Genomic DNA, 19,447 nt, shown 5'->3' on the forward strand with positions numbered 1-19,447 from the left:
GGCTTCTGTATCCCAGGCCTGTGTGTCCCACAGCAGGAACGGCAGCCGCGTCGCCGTCAGCAGACACCGAGACAGCGCTGGCTGGGTGCTTTGTGTGTTAGAGACGCCTGCCTTCCTCTCCTCCTTGAATTTGGATGACGCTTTCTCTGGGCTCTTTTATAATACATTTTTTTTTATCCTCACCTGAGGATATTTTTCCATTTTTTTTGTTCAGATAGAGTGGGAGGGGGAGAGAGAGAGAGAGAAACATCAACGTGAAAGGAACACATAGAGTGGCTGCCACCCGCACGACCAACCAGGGCCGGGGACAAACTGTAACCGAGGTACGCGCCCTTAGCGGGAACCGAACCCGGGTCTCTCTGGACCGCAGGCCGACGCTCTAACTGCTGAGCCAAACTGGCCAGAGCTATAATACCTTCTTACTTGATAGTAAAACTCTTACATTTGAATGTGCTTTGAAAAAAAATTTTTTAATTTTATTTACTGATTTTGAGAGGGAGAGAGAGAGAAACATCCATGTGTTGTTCCAGTTACTTATTCATTCATTGCTGGTTCTTTCATGTGCCCTGGCCAGGATGACGCTCTAACCAACTGAGCCACTCAGCCAGGGCTGAATGTGCTGTTTTTGGTGTTTTAATCTTGGTGATGAGACACAGAGATAAAAATGACCTGCTGGGTTGCCCGTTAGATTAAGTCCTGAAGGAACAATGTATTTTCCCACATTGTGGAAACCTCCGTGGAATGGAATCAGCCAGCAGACCCACATTTTCAGCTTTTCCTAACTGCTCCGAGTTCTCGAGTGGCGCATAACCGTCCGAGGTCATCTTCCTGACTCTTCCCACCCAGCTACTGTCAGGGCCGGTGAGGGTCCCTGTGACAGCGGGCAGACTCCAGGCGCCTGCCTCTGACAGCATCTCCTGACGTGGGGCATTCGTGGTTCCAGTGGCCCCTCCTCCTTGGACGACAGTGAGGGTTCATGTTTTCCAAGGCTCTCTTGCAAGAGCGGCCTGACCGCCGTTTTCCTTAGGGGATTGCTTGGACAAATCCTGCCTTCAAAATAAAATCACAGTTACTAGTGTCACTTAAAAAAATTTTCTATAGAAAATATTGACTGATTATTGCTAGAAGACATGAAATTAGATCTTTCCTTGATATTTATTTTAAAAGAGATGAGCAAAAGTCTTTGAAGTTTAGCTCCAGCTGTAAGATACGTTCAGCGCTGCTTCGGAGTATAATTACTGCACTATTTAGCTCATGTGTGTTTTGTATACTCATAATCTGGGTGGTGATTTCCTCCACCATCTGCTTCTTTCGAAGGTTTTTTTAAAGAATCTAATTTCAACAGGGCGAAGTGGTCTAAGGAATTACTCTTTACTGTCAAGTTGCAGGAACCATCAGACGTTGACCCTCTGCTGTCAGTCTGAGATGGGGCCAGGTTTCCATCCCATCATGCACACCTATTTTCATGGCCCTTAATTAGGTTTTCTTTCCTAAACCTTAGCTGAAATATTTTGAGGCTAGTTAAACCACATTCATTTTCTTATCTACTTGCAGTCGTTGGGTAGACAGAGATAAGACAACGTATTATTGTTTACAAATTCCTGGCAGCATTGACTTCAATAATAATATCCGTACATTTTCAGTAAAGAAGAAGTTGTCAGAAAAGGGGGGGAAAAGATTAAAAAGAAAATTCTAAATTATTTGGAAAAAATCCAAGTTGATCTGAATAGAGAATCATCCACAGACATGGCGTATGTTCAATTAAAAACGTGTAAAGAGGCTCAGAGATCCATGCTAACGATATTTTAATTTGTCAAGGAAAGGTTGTATGCAAATATAAAATGGTTGAAAATTTTACAGTTGAAAATTCCTTGGAAATAAAAACCCATGCAGCCTCTTCATGAATATCCGAAGTAATGAGACATTCCCAACCCTGGTAACAAACATTCACTGAACACAAGTGGGATGCCAGGCACTGTCTTGGGTGTTGGAATGCAGCACTGAACAGGACAGAGGCAGAGAAGCAGTTTCTACTGTCGTGGAGTTACTCTCAGTGGACTTCCTGAGCTATGTGAAGTCTGTCCCCCACGTTCTTCAGATCCTGCCTCTGTGGCTTCACGGACACCGAAGGCAGAGTCGGGCTTACCTGAGAGGCGTTCTGGTCGACCCCCTACCAGTGCCGGAAGCCTGCTGTGGAGGCGTGTATGGTTCTGGGACAAGTGCACAGCCTTCCTTTTGAGGGCCAACAGAATATAGTGAGGCTGTCGTGTCTGTTCCTAGACTCTGTGTTCCTCCCGGGGGGAGGGGCAGCCTGCGACGTGGTTCTGTCTTTGTCGGCCACGGCGCTGACATACAGCTGAGGGGCAGCTGCAGACCTTCGGCCTCCTTCATGGGAGCTGCTTTGGAGCCACGTCCCCCACATCCTGTACTTGTGCATTGGACTTTTGACCCGAAATGTAGGACTTTCTTATTTTTTGCATTCATCTCATTTATATTTCATTTAATGTCTAAAATTGGCCCATGTTCTGACTTATTTTGAAACAAATGAATCCTGATTATTTTCTCTAAAAAGTTATTACTTCATCTGTAAATAATTTTTTGAGTGCTCGCTTTCTTTCTTTTTTTATTTTCTCTTAAAATTTTATTTTTTAATTACAGTTTATATTCAGTATTATTTTGTATTAGTTTCAGGTGTACAGTGTAGGAGTTAGACAATCATATATTTTACAAAGTGGCCCCCCCAAAATTTCAGGTTCCCACATGGCAGCGTAGTTATTACAGTGTTATTGACTATAGTCCCTATTATTTACTTTGCATCCTGTGACTATTGAGTGCTTGCTCTCAATGTACATGTATTTATTATCTCATAAGTTATATGCATGTGTCATTAGCTAATATCTCAAGCCATAATATATACTTAAGGCAAAGTTCAAAGGTTACTGAGAAATAGAAGTCACAGGAAAAGAAGTGAGCCGGGGGGGGGGGGGGGGCGGCTGTTAGCTCACCGGAGAGTCAGATAAAAGGGGCCTTGGAGACAGGCTCAGGGGTGAGCCCAGGATAAGCTGCCGCTGCCCGCTGCTTCCCTGGTTGCAAGTCACATGAGGACCGTTAGCGTTTAGGAGAAAGGGAGCAGAGACACAAGGGGTGGATGTGCTCCAGCGAGAGCGCGCCATGGGTCCTTTGTCTGGAAGTTTTTGTCACTATTCTGCAAGCAGGAGTCCTAGGGGAGTTCTCAGGGGAGGGTCTTGACAGAATATACATTAGTTTCCCGTGTGTGTCCTTTAAAATGCTGACTCATCAAATGTGCTTACAGAGGGGTCAGGGTTATTTTCTGGTTAGTTTAATTTTCAAAGAATGCCATCAAAGAGGGACTGGAACCAAGGACAATCTGCCCCAGGGTGGTCTGGAACGCACAAACCATTTACTCCTAAGTGTCCTAGGTTAGGGAAGATAAAACCGTGTGATTCATTAGCTGGCTATAACTGCTAAAATTGTTTGGTCTTGTTTAATTATTTTGTCTCAGTTTCCCTTATTTCACTTGTCAAGGAATTTTTCTAGCTTCTTACTATGCTGCCACATCCCCCCCCCCCCCCCCGGAGACTTCCATCCCTGAAATCTTTTAGGGTTGATGCATAAGGACGGTCCATTTTCAGTAATCGCTTCCTGTGATAAGGGCTATAGTCCCTGCCTGCGTGGGGCACGGAAGTCTCTCCCTGCCTGATCGAAGGGGGACAGGGAATTGGATCTGAGACCAGAACAGAGAGGTCATTGGCTGGTTCCTCTAAGGTAGGGATGGGCTGGAATCCCTGAGGTGTCATCATCCTGGTCGCTGTGTAAGACAACACCTGGAGCGTTTCCCGTCTGCCAGCAGGTCAGATCCGAGAGGGCCGTCGTGGGTGAGCTCACGGGGGCGCACTTGCAACTTTCCTTTAGGTGCAGCTCTCGTTCTCCTGAGACCCGTGGGTAGCATGACTCGGGCTTCTTGGCAGAGCTTGGCTAGAGTCCTTGCTAGGGTTTGCTTGGTGCTTTCTCCCTTCCCCGGGCACTGGGGTCTCCATGACGAGCGGACGTGACAATGAGTCCAGAGCCCGAGTCAGCTGTTGTGTGATTTTCGCAGCAGGAGGGGGTCCATTGTCACTCTGAAGCTTCTTGGTCACCCAACCCTAGGTGAGATTTCTCTTAGTAAGTACTTGGCCACCTCAGCAGCTTTTCCTGTTCTGGTAGGAAAGGCTTTAATCCATCCAGTGAACGTGTCTATAAATACTAGTACATTTTAAAGCCAACTTGGGGGACATCTGAGTGAAGTCAGTCTGCAGGTCCTCCCCAGGGTGTGTGCCTCTGTGCTGTACTGGCGTGAAGAGGGGAGGAGGAGGGAGGTGCCTGGAGGCTATGGTAGTTGCTAAGCTAACAAGATGCCCCTCCCTAATGAGGGAAGGGGCACCCTAGAACCACAAGAAAGGCATGAGCAGAAGTGAGGTTTCTGAGGCTGCAGCCGAGGGGCTGAGTGGAATGGTAGCATTGAGGATGCCCGTTTCCCCAGTGATCAAACAGGTTTGGGAAGGGAGGGCCCTGGTGAGTGCGTCAGAGCAGGGTCAGGAGCCCCCGTGCCCACTGAAAATGTTACGGGCCCACCTGCCATGTCTCAGGTCGCCCGAGCGCCTCTGGTGTGATGTTCAGAGGGTCAGTGGGGTGGTTGGAGGACTTAGGCACTATCAATTCCATATTTCAGATCCTTTAGACGATTTCAAATGTTTTTTTGATCTCTGATCTGATTTCATTAGATCATTGTTTTCATCCCACATGGCCAGTGCGGTGCACACTGGGAACTGTAGAACTGTCCACGCTGCCATTTTCTGGTCGTTCCCTTGTGCTTTCTTTGTTGTATTCTCTTCAATCCACTTTTCTTTTATTTTTTTCTTAAGCCATCCATCCATTCTGGTAAGATTGATTTCGTTGAAGTCAGACAGTGCAATCCATAACTCCACTTAACAGAGCTCAGCTAACGGTCTGCGTGTGGCAATACACGGAAAAGAACAAACAGGCACCTCCCACTGTCTGTGGTGGTAGACACATGACTTCTTGTGTCCTGTACATGACGAGTCATCGTCTCGGGTGTAGACCAGGTGACAGTGTGGCCATCAGTCATTTAAAATATTAGTGAAGCTTAACTTTCTTTGTAGTTCATAAATAGACAGAAAAAGCTCTAATACTGTCTTCCAAAATTTTAATGAACCATCTCCCATACTTCTTGGAGTATACTCACCCTACTTTAAGTGATCTTCTCTCTGGTATATCAGTTATATTTGTAACATTTTTGTCATCCGTATTTCTGGTAGCTCCTTTGTAGGTATGTGTCCTGGTCTTATATAAAAATAGACTGAAAAAAAAGATAAAGAATCCTTTGAATACTTAAAACCTCTCCTTAGGTTGACAGTGTTCATCAACTCTCTTGAGTACAGTTTTTTAACTAAATATGAATAACCCTAATTGTATTGACAACCTGCCCCTAATTTTTCCCTGTTGGCTAGAAGATAATCATAAGACACATGGTCAAGTGCTTTGATTCTAGATACCCATGTGGTACCACTTGTTGGCTCCCTGCTCAGTGACAGGCTCATTGGTAGGCTCTTTACAGATGTTACTTCATTTGATTCTCATGGGATACCTATGAGATGGCATTTTATTCCTAGCTTACAAATTAGGAAACTGAGGCACAGAGGAGGCGATTCAGGAGCAGCTCGAAGCATGAAATGAGCAGGTTTTGACCTTTGCAAGTCACTAGGAAAAGTCTCTCCAGAGAACAGCAGAAGGGCGCGCGGCGTGGGTGAACCGCGCTCCCTGAGCATGCAGCCCTGTCCCTCCTCTGGAGACGGGCATCGCACACCTGCAGTGTGTCTCTCCTTTGCCCCAGTGCCTCAGTGCTGGGGGCCGGTACGTGCACACCTGCTCGCCACGCCCCTTGGACACCCCGGGTGAAGTTGCCAGGGCCTGGAAACGAGCTTGTGTGCAGTAGCCAGAGCCCCCCTCCTGTGCCCTCACCTGCCTTCGCTGCGTCCCCTTTGCACTGTGTTGATCTTGGCCGGGGGAGAGTCATCCTGAGGGACAGCTGTTTCCTCCGTGTCCGTCGCTGCCCCGCCCCCTGCCCGGGCAGTGCTCTCTGCCTTTGGAGGTGCTGCGGCTTGTATACACTAAGCGACTGAGTTATTTTTCTGAAGTGATATCTTAGTGATTTCTAATTTTTATTGTAAATTTTTTAAAAAATTGCTAAGTAATATAGTGAATGTCCATGTACCACTTAAATTTAAATTAACATTTTGCCATATTTGCCTCATCTCTATCTTTTTTTCTGAATGATTCATAGCTTTGCAGACATCATGATATTTAACTCCCAAATACTTTATCATTGTATCCCCTAACAATAGGATGTTACCCCTACAACAAGGTCGTTCTGTGACATAATCGCTGCGCCATTTTCATACATCAGAAAACTAACATTAATTCTCTGATATCAGATACTCCCCAGAGCAATCACCCCACCGAAATGCACTACATTTCCCCCCCAAACTAGGATTCAGTTAAGTTTCATACATCACATCTGGTGTTTATATCCCAGATAGTTTAGGGCTCAGACTTTTTGTTGTGAACGATACGGGAATAAAAGATCTGGATGATTTTCAAAAAAATATTTAAGTTCCTTTTTACATGAACGATGGCTTTTCAGATTAAATGGACTATTGATCTGGATTGTTCCGGCGGTTTTCCACTGGGCAGTAAATCGTGCCGGATATGTTACCGTTGTAAAATCTAGAAATCTCTGCAGTGTTCGCCTGGACCACATCTGTAAATGGCCTGAGACCCAGCTCCATGCCATACGTGCGAGACCATCCCATAAGCAAATAGTGCATCAGAGGTGGTCTCAGCATGGATAATGCATTAAAACAGATCGGAATTCGGTATGATTCAAGTGACATAATCTGCCGACCTGGAAAATACAGATACTGAACAGATCTTTATAATTAAAATTCGACACAACATTGCCTGGGTGATGTGTGGGGTTAGCCTTTTTTCTCTTAGGTTGCTGAGTTGCTGTGAATTCAGGGCTTTCAAGCAGTAACTGTAATATATTAGTGGTTCTGCCACATATTTAAAAATATGTATATATTTTTAAAAAATATCTTTACAGCTAGGTAATTAATTGATTGACCCCCTCCCCGCCGCCATGAAACCTGGCAAGTTACATGGCAAGACTGGAAGCTTGGTAGAAGCTCCACATTTCAATCCTGGTAACAACTGTATTAAAGCAGAGAGAACATCAGACGCTGTTCAGAGAAAGCGCCTGTCCCTTGCTGTGTGTCCTTGTGCGGTGTGACATTGTGAGCACGAGTTGTGTGATGGAAGTCACAGGAAGAAAACGGAGGTGCAGGAAATAACTATCACAGAAAACATAAAAAAAGATCAGGTAGGTTGCTTGGAAATCAAATGTAGAAGGCAAGGGACCGTGCATCTTTTTTGTGGTTTTATTTTGTTTGCAATTATGAGGAGATGGGTGGGGTCACTATGACTTAGCATAGCAAAGCTGATCACCTTGTTCTGGTCACCGCTAGACACCTGCGTGACCTGGAGTCAGTCACTTTGCCTGCCAGTTGTTTAAGTCTCCAATTCCCATCTGTAAATAAAAGGCTTGGATGGAAGGTCTCTGAAGTACCTTCCAGTTCCTCAAATCTAAGATTATTACACCTAGAAATCTCTGGTGAGTAGTGCTGTCCTGCCTCCCTTGTGAAATTATAATCATCATCTTTGTCATGACGACCCTACAGCATTGGTCTCTTAGTGTTTCCTGAATCATCAAAGGATGTGCTTACTTTATATTAAGTATATATGATTTTGTTCTACTTCTTAAAGATTTGTAGTCTTCCCCTAACACGTTTTTAGAATATTTTATTAATCAGAATAGTCCAGTCTGGGTCCATGTAGAATAAGATAAATTTTATTGTAATTAGAAAAAGATATACATATTTTTAAAAAATGGCAGAACCACTAATATATTACAGTTACTGCTTGAAAGCCCTGAATTCACAGCAACTCAGCAACCTAAGAGAAAAAAGGCTAACCCCACACATCACCCAGGCAATGTTGTGTCGAATTTTAATTATAAAGATCTGTTCAGTATCTGTATTTTCCAAGTCGGCAGATTATGTCCTGTATAGGACATAACAAGTAAACATTTAACAAGTAGACATTTTAAGCTATGTATTCTCCTCCATAAAATAGGAATTGTACCTATATCAAAGTAGCGAGGATGAAAATAAATCATGAATGTACCCTAGCCAGTGTGGCTCAGTTGGTTAGGCGTCACCCAGTGCACCAAAATGTTGCCGGTTCTGTTCCAGGTCAGGGCACGTGTCTTGTGGCGGATTCGATTCCCAGTAGGGGGAGTGCAGGGGCAGCCGCTGGACGTTTTGCTCTGACATCAATGTTTTCCTCTCCCTCTCCCTCTCCCTTCTTCTCTTTCTAAAAATCAATTTAAAAAAAATAAAAACTAAAACTAAAGAAATCATATATGTGACGTGCTGGCTGCGTTATAGGTGTTGACAGATGTCCATGATCATAGACGCGATGGTAGTATCGCTGACTCCCTGGCAACTTCCTTCCCAGGAGAGGGTCCTCCAGCCAATGTGCGTGATTGAGAAACAGACTCATTTCCAAATGTCATCGCCTTAAATGTCTCACAACATTGGGTTGATTTTGTAGCAGTCTACTAGCTAACTCATAACCTAAGAAAGGTAGATACCTGCTTTTAGTTTATTATCAAAAATATGAATATTCTAATTGAAGCTACATGAATATTTTGTCTAGAAAAGGTTGACACCCATTCACTAACTTTAATTTTGCTGGCCGCAGGAATACCAATAGTAGCTGTCTTATCGTCAACTGTAAACAACACAAACAAAGAATCCACAAAACAGACCTTTGTCATAAATGTTATTATTTCTTTATATTTGAATCTGGGCTGGATCAAAGCAAATTTCGCTAAATATAAAAGCTACAAAGGGAAAAACGGCTGATAAAATTCAGGAAGTATGCCCAACACTAGTGTTACAACACAGTCACATAATTTTATGAAGTTAAAGGAATTCAGCATTTGTTTCCATAACAGTTGTGAGAAAAAGAAGAGTCTGAATTTCAACTCAATTTTTCACTTAGAAACTGGAAAATACCCTGAACTATTTTAACGGTGACAACTCCAACAGGGACAATAGTGAGATATGCGAACATCATCTATCCATCTTGTTGGCTCCTCCCCTTCTTGTTAAAGACTTGTCTGCTCACTTTCTTCTTTGTTGCTTTACAATTGGAAAAGGTTAACTTCTAATATTTTCCAGATTTACATAAAGAAGTGTCTAATTTTGCTTCATGTATTTTAATAGCGGTGAGAAGGGCATTACCCTTGTCTGACAAGGAACACGGAGTCCCAGCCCTTGCCCCGCCCATTTTGCTCCCTAAGAATCCACGTAAGCCTGGGGATCAGTTAGGCCCACCGGGCGGAAACGCGGGGGTGCACAGTGTTTGGAGGCAGTTTCTGCCCCACCGCCTTCAGGATTTGTCAGGACACAGGCATCGGCAAGGACAGTAACTCTGGTGACACTACCCTTTGGTTGGAAAATGTCAGTGTTTGGTTTTAATAAAAATTGCTCGTCATCTGGCCTTACGATGCCATCAAGGCCTTGGTCTGCCGTGCCCCAGGTGAATGAAAACATTTGCTGTGACAAACAGCTATTAGTTTTATAGCCTTACCTACTTCAGTGCCTCTATCAAGAATATGAGACCAGATATTAAATCTCAATTTTTAATAAAATTATTGACATCATTGGGGAGCTTTGTAATACTTGGCATTTGCTGTCAGCGCGGGGGACGAAGGAGAAAGTCCATTGATTTGGTATTTATTTCTATGTAGGAGTACGACAGCTTACTTAAACATAAAATATGTGCATTGCTTTCCAATGCAATGAGGAGATGGGTTGTTGGTTCTGGAAATAAAAATAATTTTAGAGCAAAATGGGTAATGTGGTAATGATAATGTAACTTGATTGCTAAATGAACCTGTTTTATTTTATTCATCATCAGATTGCCACCTAAACTCCCTTAAAAATTGATATAAAGTGACATCTGGACCCGAAAACACAGCTCATTGGTGAAAATACACATCGCTTAATGAAAATTAATTTCTAATCAGTAGTGTTCTCTCAGTATCACTTTTGCTGCTATCACTTAAAAAAAAAAAAAACTCAGAAAAATGTCTTTGAGTGTGGGTTTTCTTCCAGAGAACATCTGTCCATTTTCCATGGAGTGTGCCTCTAGTTGTCAGTGACCTTGAGATCTGGGGGCAGGGCAGCCACGGAGTGGTGGCAGTTTTGCTGGGCACCAGCAGGCCGGGGATTGGAGGAGGCACAGTGAAGGTGAGGCTGGGTGGCACAGAGGACAGAAAAGAGTCCATCTGCACCTCTGCTACTACCTTGGCAGCTCAAAGCCTGGTTTAATCTCCAGGTAATCAACAGGGAATGGTTGTTAATACAATGTGACCAGTCGGCATCATTAGGTAAAAAACATGTTTACTAAAATATCAACTCTCCAAAACCACTTGTCACTGACTTTTAAAGAGAACTGCTCTTTGAAAACATGGGGTCCTTTCTCCTAAAGAATTATCTCAATCAACACGTTCCGGGTTGGGCCATCAGATTGCTACCAAATTCTCTTGAAAAATGCCCAGTTTCTGTCATAACCCACTTGCATTTTCAGGAAAAGGCCTACCAAACTTGGACCAAGGCCAGCTGAAATATTAATTTTATCTACTGTTTCTGAACCGAGTGCAGCAGGCTGCCTGGATTCTTCTGTCTTGCCTTACTGACGACGATGCAGCTTATTTACCCAGCAGTGTTCTTAATGTAGATGTTAAACTGTGCGATAGATTTGTAAATGAATTTTTAATTACTTTCTGCTATTCTGAGCTCATTGCAATCAGCAGCCATCTTGCTTGAGAATAAAGCAAAACAAAACCACTAGCTCATGGGAAGAGAAAGGCCTGCACAAAAAAAAGCTTCGGAGGAAGGGGGTACAGAAGCCCATTGTCCGTGGCAGCTGCCGAACGCTCCCCAAGCACAGGCCCGACTGCCAGCCGGTTCCGCGGGCTTTGAGCCCTCCACTGACGGTTCCTCTTCTCTAATGAGGTCACCCCTCGGCGCGGTCGGCGGCATGACTGCTAATGTGAGATCAGAAATGCAGACTGCAGTTGCTGTCTTTGTTTCCAGACATCTCCCCTAGTTTCCAAATAGCTCAAGGAGCTTAGCAATGAGGACATCCCCTCTATGTAACAAAGCCGCTGGGACTCCTCCTGCAGGGTGCCACCTAAGTGCCCGACGCTGCTAAGTGCTCACCTGTCTTAGGGCCACAGATGGGATGTACGGGAATGACACTGCCCGGGGGTTGGCAGGATGACATTTCTGTAACATTTGAAGCTACGCCGTTTACAGTTTCATGTCATCAGGGTGAGTTATGTTGTCCACATTATGCCATGAAACACCCATGGTTCGGAGGGTTTAAGTGATCTGTCTCGTGGCCACTACTCCAGGTTTTATTATGTAATCCAGCGATTTTCAACTGGTGTGCCGCAAGGATTTTTAAAACATGCAATACCTCGCCGGGTCGATGTTCTCTCTCATCGCCGTTTCTCGCTCGCGCTTGCTCCCTCTCTCTCTCAAATCAATAAAGAAAAAATATTAAAAAAATAAATAAAACATGCAATACCTGACAACTTTAGTCAGGGCCACTGACCTCTTTGACCTTAGATTGTCAAATAAAAAAAATGACAACAGCCAGCACAACAATAGCTGTCGGTGTGAATGAATCAAAATTTTGCCTATTTTCTTTTGTCAGATCGGCAAAAAATATATTTTTTTAATATATTTACAGAATTTTAGTAATTAGGTTACATGTGCCATGAGATGAAAAAGGTTGAAAATTGCTGATCTAATCTACAAAATGGAAATAATGCCATCATACCCGCGCCCACTGGTAGAATTTTGTCTGTGAAAATGCTTTGAAAAGGGATAAATCCTCTAAAATATAATACCTCACAATGATTAGTCCTGAAATACATATTTCTGTGAGTGCTACACAGACAATGGAAGCAGTAAACATCTCCCAACCCTCCTTTCATTTTTCGTGCCAGAATCTGAGAAGAGAGCCTGAGTCAGAAACCACAGAGCCCAGGACACGGCTGTCTCCACACCGGGCCCTTGCTCTGCCCGCGTCGCCATGACAACAGGCGGCCGCTCCGCTCCTGGCCGGCCAGATCCAGGGCCTGGGCCAGCACTGGCCTGCTTATTTTTCTGTTGGTTTGTTTAGCTTTTGTTTGGGGGTTGTTTTGTTTTGTTTTTAATTAACCAGTGCATACTCTGTGTCTCATTTGGACTTGCTATCATCTTCGCTCCTGAATATTTCTTGGATCTGAATTGTAAACGAACAATTCTCCTTTCCCCAGATACTTCTTCTTGGTGAGTCAGAATGTAGAACACCAAGCAAGATTCTGCTTGAATTCCAGCCCAAAGTTGATGAAGTGGGCATTCATCCAAACGAAAACATTTGCTGGAGGCAGAGGCTCTGACCAAAGCCTCTGTGCATGTCCCAGCTCCGATTTAATTAATGCATACCCGTCTGTGTATACGTATTTATCAGGCGCCAGTGCAGCCCTTTCAAGCACGCTCCCTCCATCCTTATAGCAGCTGTGGCAAAGGGCATCATTGTCCCCTGTGTACAAAATGAAGACCCTGCAGAGGCTCAGAAAAGGAGCTTTGCCCCAATGCAAGGGCTCTTTCTCACTGTGCCGTTTCTCTGCACAGTCACACTGATGGGTCTGTTCCCTGTGCTCAGAGGGGTCAGTGGGAACCGAGATGGAACAGAAGCCAGTGAGTGACCGGCTCACCTCCCAGCCGCCCACTTTTGGCCGAGAGCTTCAGCATTCTAGCTCCCCCCTAAAAGAAACCGCAGTAACCAAATGGGGACATCACTTTCCGGCCTCCCAGAGCAGATGGACAACCAATGGACACAGACAACCATGCTGGGGGCGGGGGGTGAGCCAGGAGGAGGGTGTCAATAAGGAAAAAGGAGAAACATCTGTAACAAAAATAAATTAATTTAAATGAGAGCAGAAGAGCAGATGCACTACCCAGGGATTTCTAGAAGGAAAGAGCCCGTGCTCTCCTGATTGAGATCCCAGAAGTCATTTCGGGTGCCTGGACCACTTCGGGTGGGAGCCGGGTCCTCTCCTGGACTCTGTACGGGCCGTGCAGTGTGGGCGCTCTCTTTCAAGACGGAGCACATTCTCACAGAGGCTCGCCCAGGTCCGGGCCCTCCTGACTCAGTGCAGGCGGATGGCCTCCCGTCAAGCAGAACAGCAGCACAGTGAGAGGCAGGGACACCTCTTTCTAGTGCGCCTCACTTTATTGCGCCATACAGATTGTGTTTCTTTACAAAGCGAAGGCAGGGGCCGAGGGGCTGGGGGAGAATGGAAGAGGCAGATGAGGGAGAAGCAGGCCTGGTAACTGGGTTGAGGAGGTAGGTCTGAGACCTGCAAGACTGTAGAATCGGGTGGCTCTGACTAAAAGGGCCTTGCAGATGTGCAGTCTCTATCTCCCTGTCCTGTTCTAAAAGTCCCTCTCTCAAAGTGGCCTGGCCAGTGTGGCTCAGTGGATTGAATATCGTCCCATGGACTGAGAGGTCCCGGTTCGATTCCCGGTCAGGGCACATGCCCGGGTTGCAGGCTCGATCCCCAGTAGGGGGCGTGCAGGAGGCAGCACGATGATTCTCTCTCACATTGACGTTTCTATCTCTCTCTCTCAAAAAATCAATAAAGTGATATTTTAAAAAATTAACAACAGAGATAAACTTGTTTTTTTACATTAACTTTTCAGTGCTTCATTTAATTACTCATATTGTGACCATATTGCTTTCTGCTACTTTTCATTGCAGATGGATTAGCTCAGCTTTGTTTCCCAGCCAGAGAACTAACTGGAGGACTATTTATAATTCAGTTTCTATGGAAAATGAATTATAAATTTCAAACAGCCTTGAAAATAGAATTTTGAAATCCAAACAGAGTTGCGTACTTTTTATTGCATTTTATTTGAAAAGATATATTCAGGTAGTCGATGTGGAATCGACTCTGGAGACAGGTGAAGTTGAGAAGCATATTTGGGAGTTCGTTGCATAAAAGTAAGAACTGAGAAGGATGGGAAGGGTTGAGAGGGCCGTGGGGAAAATGAGGCTGCAGTGTGCAGTGGGTCGGCTGGTTTTCTCCTGAGAAGACAGACAGTACGAGGTCTGCTTCACTTGAAATAAAAGTGCAAAGCCTGGATCAACTTTATTGCAGTGCAAATTAATTCCAAATACATGAAAATAAACCCCTATTTTAGAAAGGCCCATTTTATTTTTGATTAAATTTATTCCGGTGACAGTGGTTAATATACTATGAGTTTCAAGTGTACAGTTCTGTAACACATTCTCTGTATATTGTACTGTATGCTCACCACCCAGAGTCTAGTCTCCTTCCATCGCCGTATTTGGGCTCCTTTACCCTCGTCATTCTCCTCCCAACCCCCTTCCCTCTGGTAACCACCATACTGTTGTCTGTGCCTATGAGTGTGTTTGTTTTGCTTGTTTGTTTGTTGATTTCTGTTTATTATCTCACATAAGAGTGAAATCATATGGTTCTTGTCTTTTTCCATCTGACTTATTTTGCTGAGCATGTTACTCTTCAGATCCATCTATGTTGTCTCGAATGGCAGCATTTCATCCTTCTGTATGGCTGAGTTGTATTCCAGCGTGTGCATGTGCCACACCTTCTGATCCAGCCCCCCATCGAAGGACACTCGGGTTGTTTCAGTGTCTTGGCCACTGTGAGCAATGCTGCAATGAACACAGTGGGTATGTGTATTTTTACGAATAAATGTTTTCACATTTTTCAGGTAGGTAGCCAGAAGAAGGATTGCGAGCTCAGGTGGAGGCTCCATTCTGAGTTTTGTGAGGAATCTCCATACTGTTTTCCACGGCTGCTGCACCAATTTATATTTCCCGCCAGCAGTGTACGAGGGTTTCTTTTCTCCACATCTGCGCCAATACTTGTTACTTCTTGTCCTAATTTTCAAATTTTGTTTTCAATTACAGTTGACATTTCATATTATATTAGTTTCAGGTGTACAGCATAGTGCTTAGACATTTATATAATTTACAGAGTAATCTCCCCATACGTCGAGTACCCACCTGCTTCTTGTCTTATTGATAATAGTCATTTGAACAAGTGTGAGGTTGTATCTCATTGTAGTTTTAATTTGCATTTTCCTTATAGCTAGTGAAGTTGAGCATCTTTTTATATATCTGTTGGCCATTTGTATGTCTTCTTGGGGAGAGTATCTCTTAGGTCTTCTGCCCATTTTTTAAAAATTGGATTGTTTGTTTTTCTGTTGTTGAGTTGTATTATTTCTTTATACATTTTGGATATTAGCCCTTTATCAGAGGTATTATTTGTAAATATCTTCTCCCGTGCAGTTGGGCACCTTTTTTGTTTTGTTGACAGTTTCTTTTGCTGTGCAGAAGCCTTTTAGTTTGATCTAGTTCCATTCACTGATTTTTACTTTTACTTTCCTTGCCTTTGGCTCAGGTTCATAAAAGCATCTCTGAGACCAAGGTCCATAAGTTTAATACTTACGTTTTCTTCTGGGTTTTATTGTCTCAGATGTTATATTTAAGTATTTAATCTATTTTTTTTTTTAGTTAATCTTGGTGTAGAATGTCAAATAGCAGTCTAGTTTTATTTTTTGCATGTGGCTTTCCAATTTTATTAACACCATTTATTGAAGAGGCTCTTGAAAGGATTGTTTTAAATGAACACATCTCGAGCGGTGAAAATGTGAATTAAAATAGCAAGCAATGTGAATGTGCTTTTGGAAAAAGTGAACTTAGTTGCATGTACTAATTTAGAAGGATTTAAAGTCAATCCGTTTGGTTGCAGCAAAGGAATGTTTGCATGTGTGGCCCTGTCTATATGGAAACTTGGGAGTTCATGAGCCATCACACCAGTGTGCTCACTTAGTATTTCCTGTTGAGAGTATCAGGATCCAAGTCGCGATGTTGGATTCCACTCAGCAGATATTTGTTAAGTATCTTTCCTCTGCCAGCACCAAGGTAGGCATTGGGAGGGTTTAAGAAGCAAATGACTCTTTCCCTGCCGTTAGGAATTTGTCATTCAGCTGGGGAGGTAAGATTAACATATAGAAGTGAATCAAGGACATAATAAAGTTCAGTTTCTTCCCAAATTGTCAGGCAGTTTTCACTGTGGGAACACCGGGAAAGAAGGAGGTCTCTGTGAACCGAAGCCGTCTAGGAGGGATTTGGGTGAGTTTCAGTGGATTCAGGACAGACCGTCTAGGGATGTGGGGAAAGGTGTCTGCTCTGAGCGGCAAGGAAAGGCTGGTCAAAGACGGACCTGAGGGTGAATGAGGTTTGCCGAGGGAGTGTCCACATGGGCACTGGTGGAGACAGCCTACGTTGTTGAGGGGTGAGAAAGTTTGGGGGGCCTAGAATGCCTGGTAAGGGAACCGGTCTTGATCTAACGAACGATAGGAGCAGGATATGACTACAAGAAGGAGGAGCAAGCCAGGTGGGGCTCTGGTGCTTCTCATCGGGACATGGTCAACTACATGGATGTTCTGAGATGACACACTTAAGAGTAACGACGCTGACATGTGTCTGGCTGGCACTTACATCAAAGATTTAAATCCTAAGGAAATGCACTTAGCCTGAAAATGCCAGAACCAAATTGAGAGAAATATGGGGTCCAGATAGAAGAAAGCAGCTGAAGGCACCTGTCCGTTTGCAGAGTTCCAGCCTCGTCAGGCAGTACACGCGGAGCTCAAGAGAGAGAAAATGCAACCAGATAGAATTGACCGTCTTCGTGATCCTGAAATCATTCCTTGTAAGTGAGATGTGCTCTCTGCTGGAGAGCCTGAAAGGGACAGGCAGTTGGATACGGTCAGGAGGCAGTCCACTGCTGCACCGAGATGGTGCATTTTTACTTCTCAGCCGGCTCAGCATCCGGTAGGAAAAGCCCGAGAGTCGCCTGGCTGGGCATGTTTTCTGAGACCCATGCTCAGCCCACCGGTGAGTACAGTTGAAATGATGGAAGAAGGGAATCTGTATCGGTCTCTCTCATCCTGGTCTTCTGTTCCGTCATCAGTTGTCGTGCAAGCTCGCGTGCAGGGGCGAGATTCGCCTGGCAGCCAGACCGCACCGGCGGCTCCTCAGCCTTCAGTTCTGCCTCGCCCGGCCACCCTCGTCGGCCACCGAGCTCCGTCCTTATTCCCAGGCTGCAGCAGAGCACCAGGCCCAGGAGGCCACCCGCCAGAGCGGGCTCGGCAGCTGACTCCGCAGGGTCAGGGAATGGGAGGAGGGGGACAAAGGAGATGCACTGAGTGTTTGATCACCTCTAACTCTGGGCAAAACACTCCTGCTACAGGCTGTCTTCCAGGAGAGGGGACGCACTGGAACAGCATCATCTGGGTGCAGATTTGGAACGGGTTCAAGAGAAGGGTAAGACATGGTCAGAAGCAGCAAACATTTAAGAATCCTTTTAATGAGCTACAGGAAGGCATCCCTCACGCGTCTGGAGACAGCAGAGTTTCTGTCTGAGCTGCAGGGTCAGACCCCGTGTAGGGCGACAGGAGGCTCTGCCCTGGCAAACAAATCCAAGAGCAAAGGTGCAGAAGCCTCAGTGTGCGCCGGCCGCATGTCCCCACACTGCGCCTGTGCGTTATGCTTCGGGCGTGACGGTCTCCTCTTCTTTCTCAACAAGAGGGAATGACAACTGCCACGTATCCTGTGGCATCTTCTCTTCTCCCGGCTAACACGTGAAACATGTCACTGTCACATGTGCTAAAAATACGCACGTCTGCTCAGAAATGCGCCCTCCCACCTGCTCTCCGGAGCACGGCCTTGGCAGGCAAGCGTTACCTTCCTAGGCTTCTGCTCTCTGTGGACCAGGGGCGTCTGTCGCCAAGCTGATTTGGGGTTTGCTCAAGTTCTCTGTGATGTTGTCTTTCAGTTGCAGGAAATGGAGCATTCGTAACTGCCATTTATTCGTTCAACCAAAAAAAATGTTATTGAACCCCATTGCTACTAGCTACTAAACCTAAAAAGACAAAAAATGTTGGTTTCTCCCTGGAGGATCTTACAATAAAGCGAGGAAACAGGCAAGTGAACAGATAATTCACACCATGTGACGTACCCTATATAGACACCACAATGTTCCATAGGAGCTGGCAAGAGGTTGTTACGGATCTGAGAGGGGTCTGTTGTAGAAAATGGTCTTGCTGATGCCTTGGACTTCCTGAGGAAGCCTTCAGTGACGAAGGGTGTCCTTCCAGCAGAGGCTGTGGTGGCCGGGAGCAGCTGGGTGGGCAGGAGGGAGCTGTCAGCGACTCAGCAGGCCAAGGGCGGGGGCGTGAAAAGGAATGAGTGGGACCCACAGACTGACCCTGTCGTCATTGTTCTGCCCCATATTAGGAGCTTTCACTGGCTCACCTCATTCGCCGAGTAGCCGCCACTGCAGAGTGTTAGGAAGAAAGTGACATCCTCATACACGTGCTTTACCAAGGTGACTGCAGAAGACAGAAGAGTGATTTGCAGATGGTCAGTCGAGCCAGAAGCAAGGACACCCAGTAGATTGAGATTCAGTTGCTGATAGTCTGGGTCAGAGTCTATGGTACAGCGGTGTGGTGATTCAGAGGAAGGGTTGATGGGAGAGGTTTAGGGAGAAGTGACAGAATATGTTTACTGGGATTGGAAGGTGTGTGTGTGTGTGGTGTGTGTGGTGGATGTGATGGAGAAGATGTTTCTCAGGACTCTGGCTTGGACATCTGGGTAGATAGTGACACCATTACGGATATGAGTAAAAGAGCCAGTTTGGGAAAGATAATGAATTGAGTTTGACTAGAGGTGGACTTTCAGGTGGAAGTTTAAAGTGCACATTTGTCTCCCGGCTGGTGTGGCTCAGTGGTTGAGCGTTGACCCATGCACCAGGAGGTCACCAGTTTTATTTCCCAGTCAGGGCACATGCCCAGGTTGTGGGCCCCATCCCCAGTGGGGGGCATGCAGGAGGCGGCCGATCCATGTTCTCTCTCATCAACGTTTCTCTCTCTCTTCCTCTCCCTTCCTCTCTCTCTCTATAAAATCAATAAAGGAAAAAAGTGTTTTTAATAATAAAGTGGGCAGTTGTCTTTATGATTCTGGGGCTAAGAAGAAAGTCCTGGGCTAGCCATGTAAATCTGGGAGCATGTCTTTGTGGAGGGGGATGATGACAGCCGAGAGGGGGACGGACACAGGTCTGCCACCAGATCTG

At 45.2% G+C, this 19,447-nt stretch overlaps 1 protein-coding gene across 18 annotated transcripts in view; it reads left to right on the top strand.

Moving 5' to 3' along the window:
- The window catches only part of NCAM1 (neural cell adhesion molecule 1), a 331,843-nt gene that overhangs the window by 191,515 nt on the left and 120,881 nt on the right, over positions 1 to 19,447 (top strand). The gene's annotated exons all lie outside the window — the stretch shown is intronic.

Source organism: Molossus molossus, unplaced genomic scaffold (assembly GCF_014108415.1).
Source record: "Molossus molossus isolate mMolMol1 unplaced genomic scaffold, mMolMol1.p scaffold_m16_p_13, whole genome shotgun sequence".
Taxonomy (NCBI): domain Eukaryota; kingdom Metazoa; phylum Chordata; class Mammalia; order Chiroptera; family Molossidae; genus Molossus; species Molossus molossus.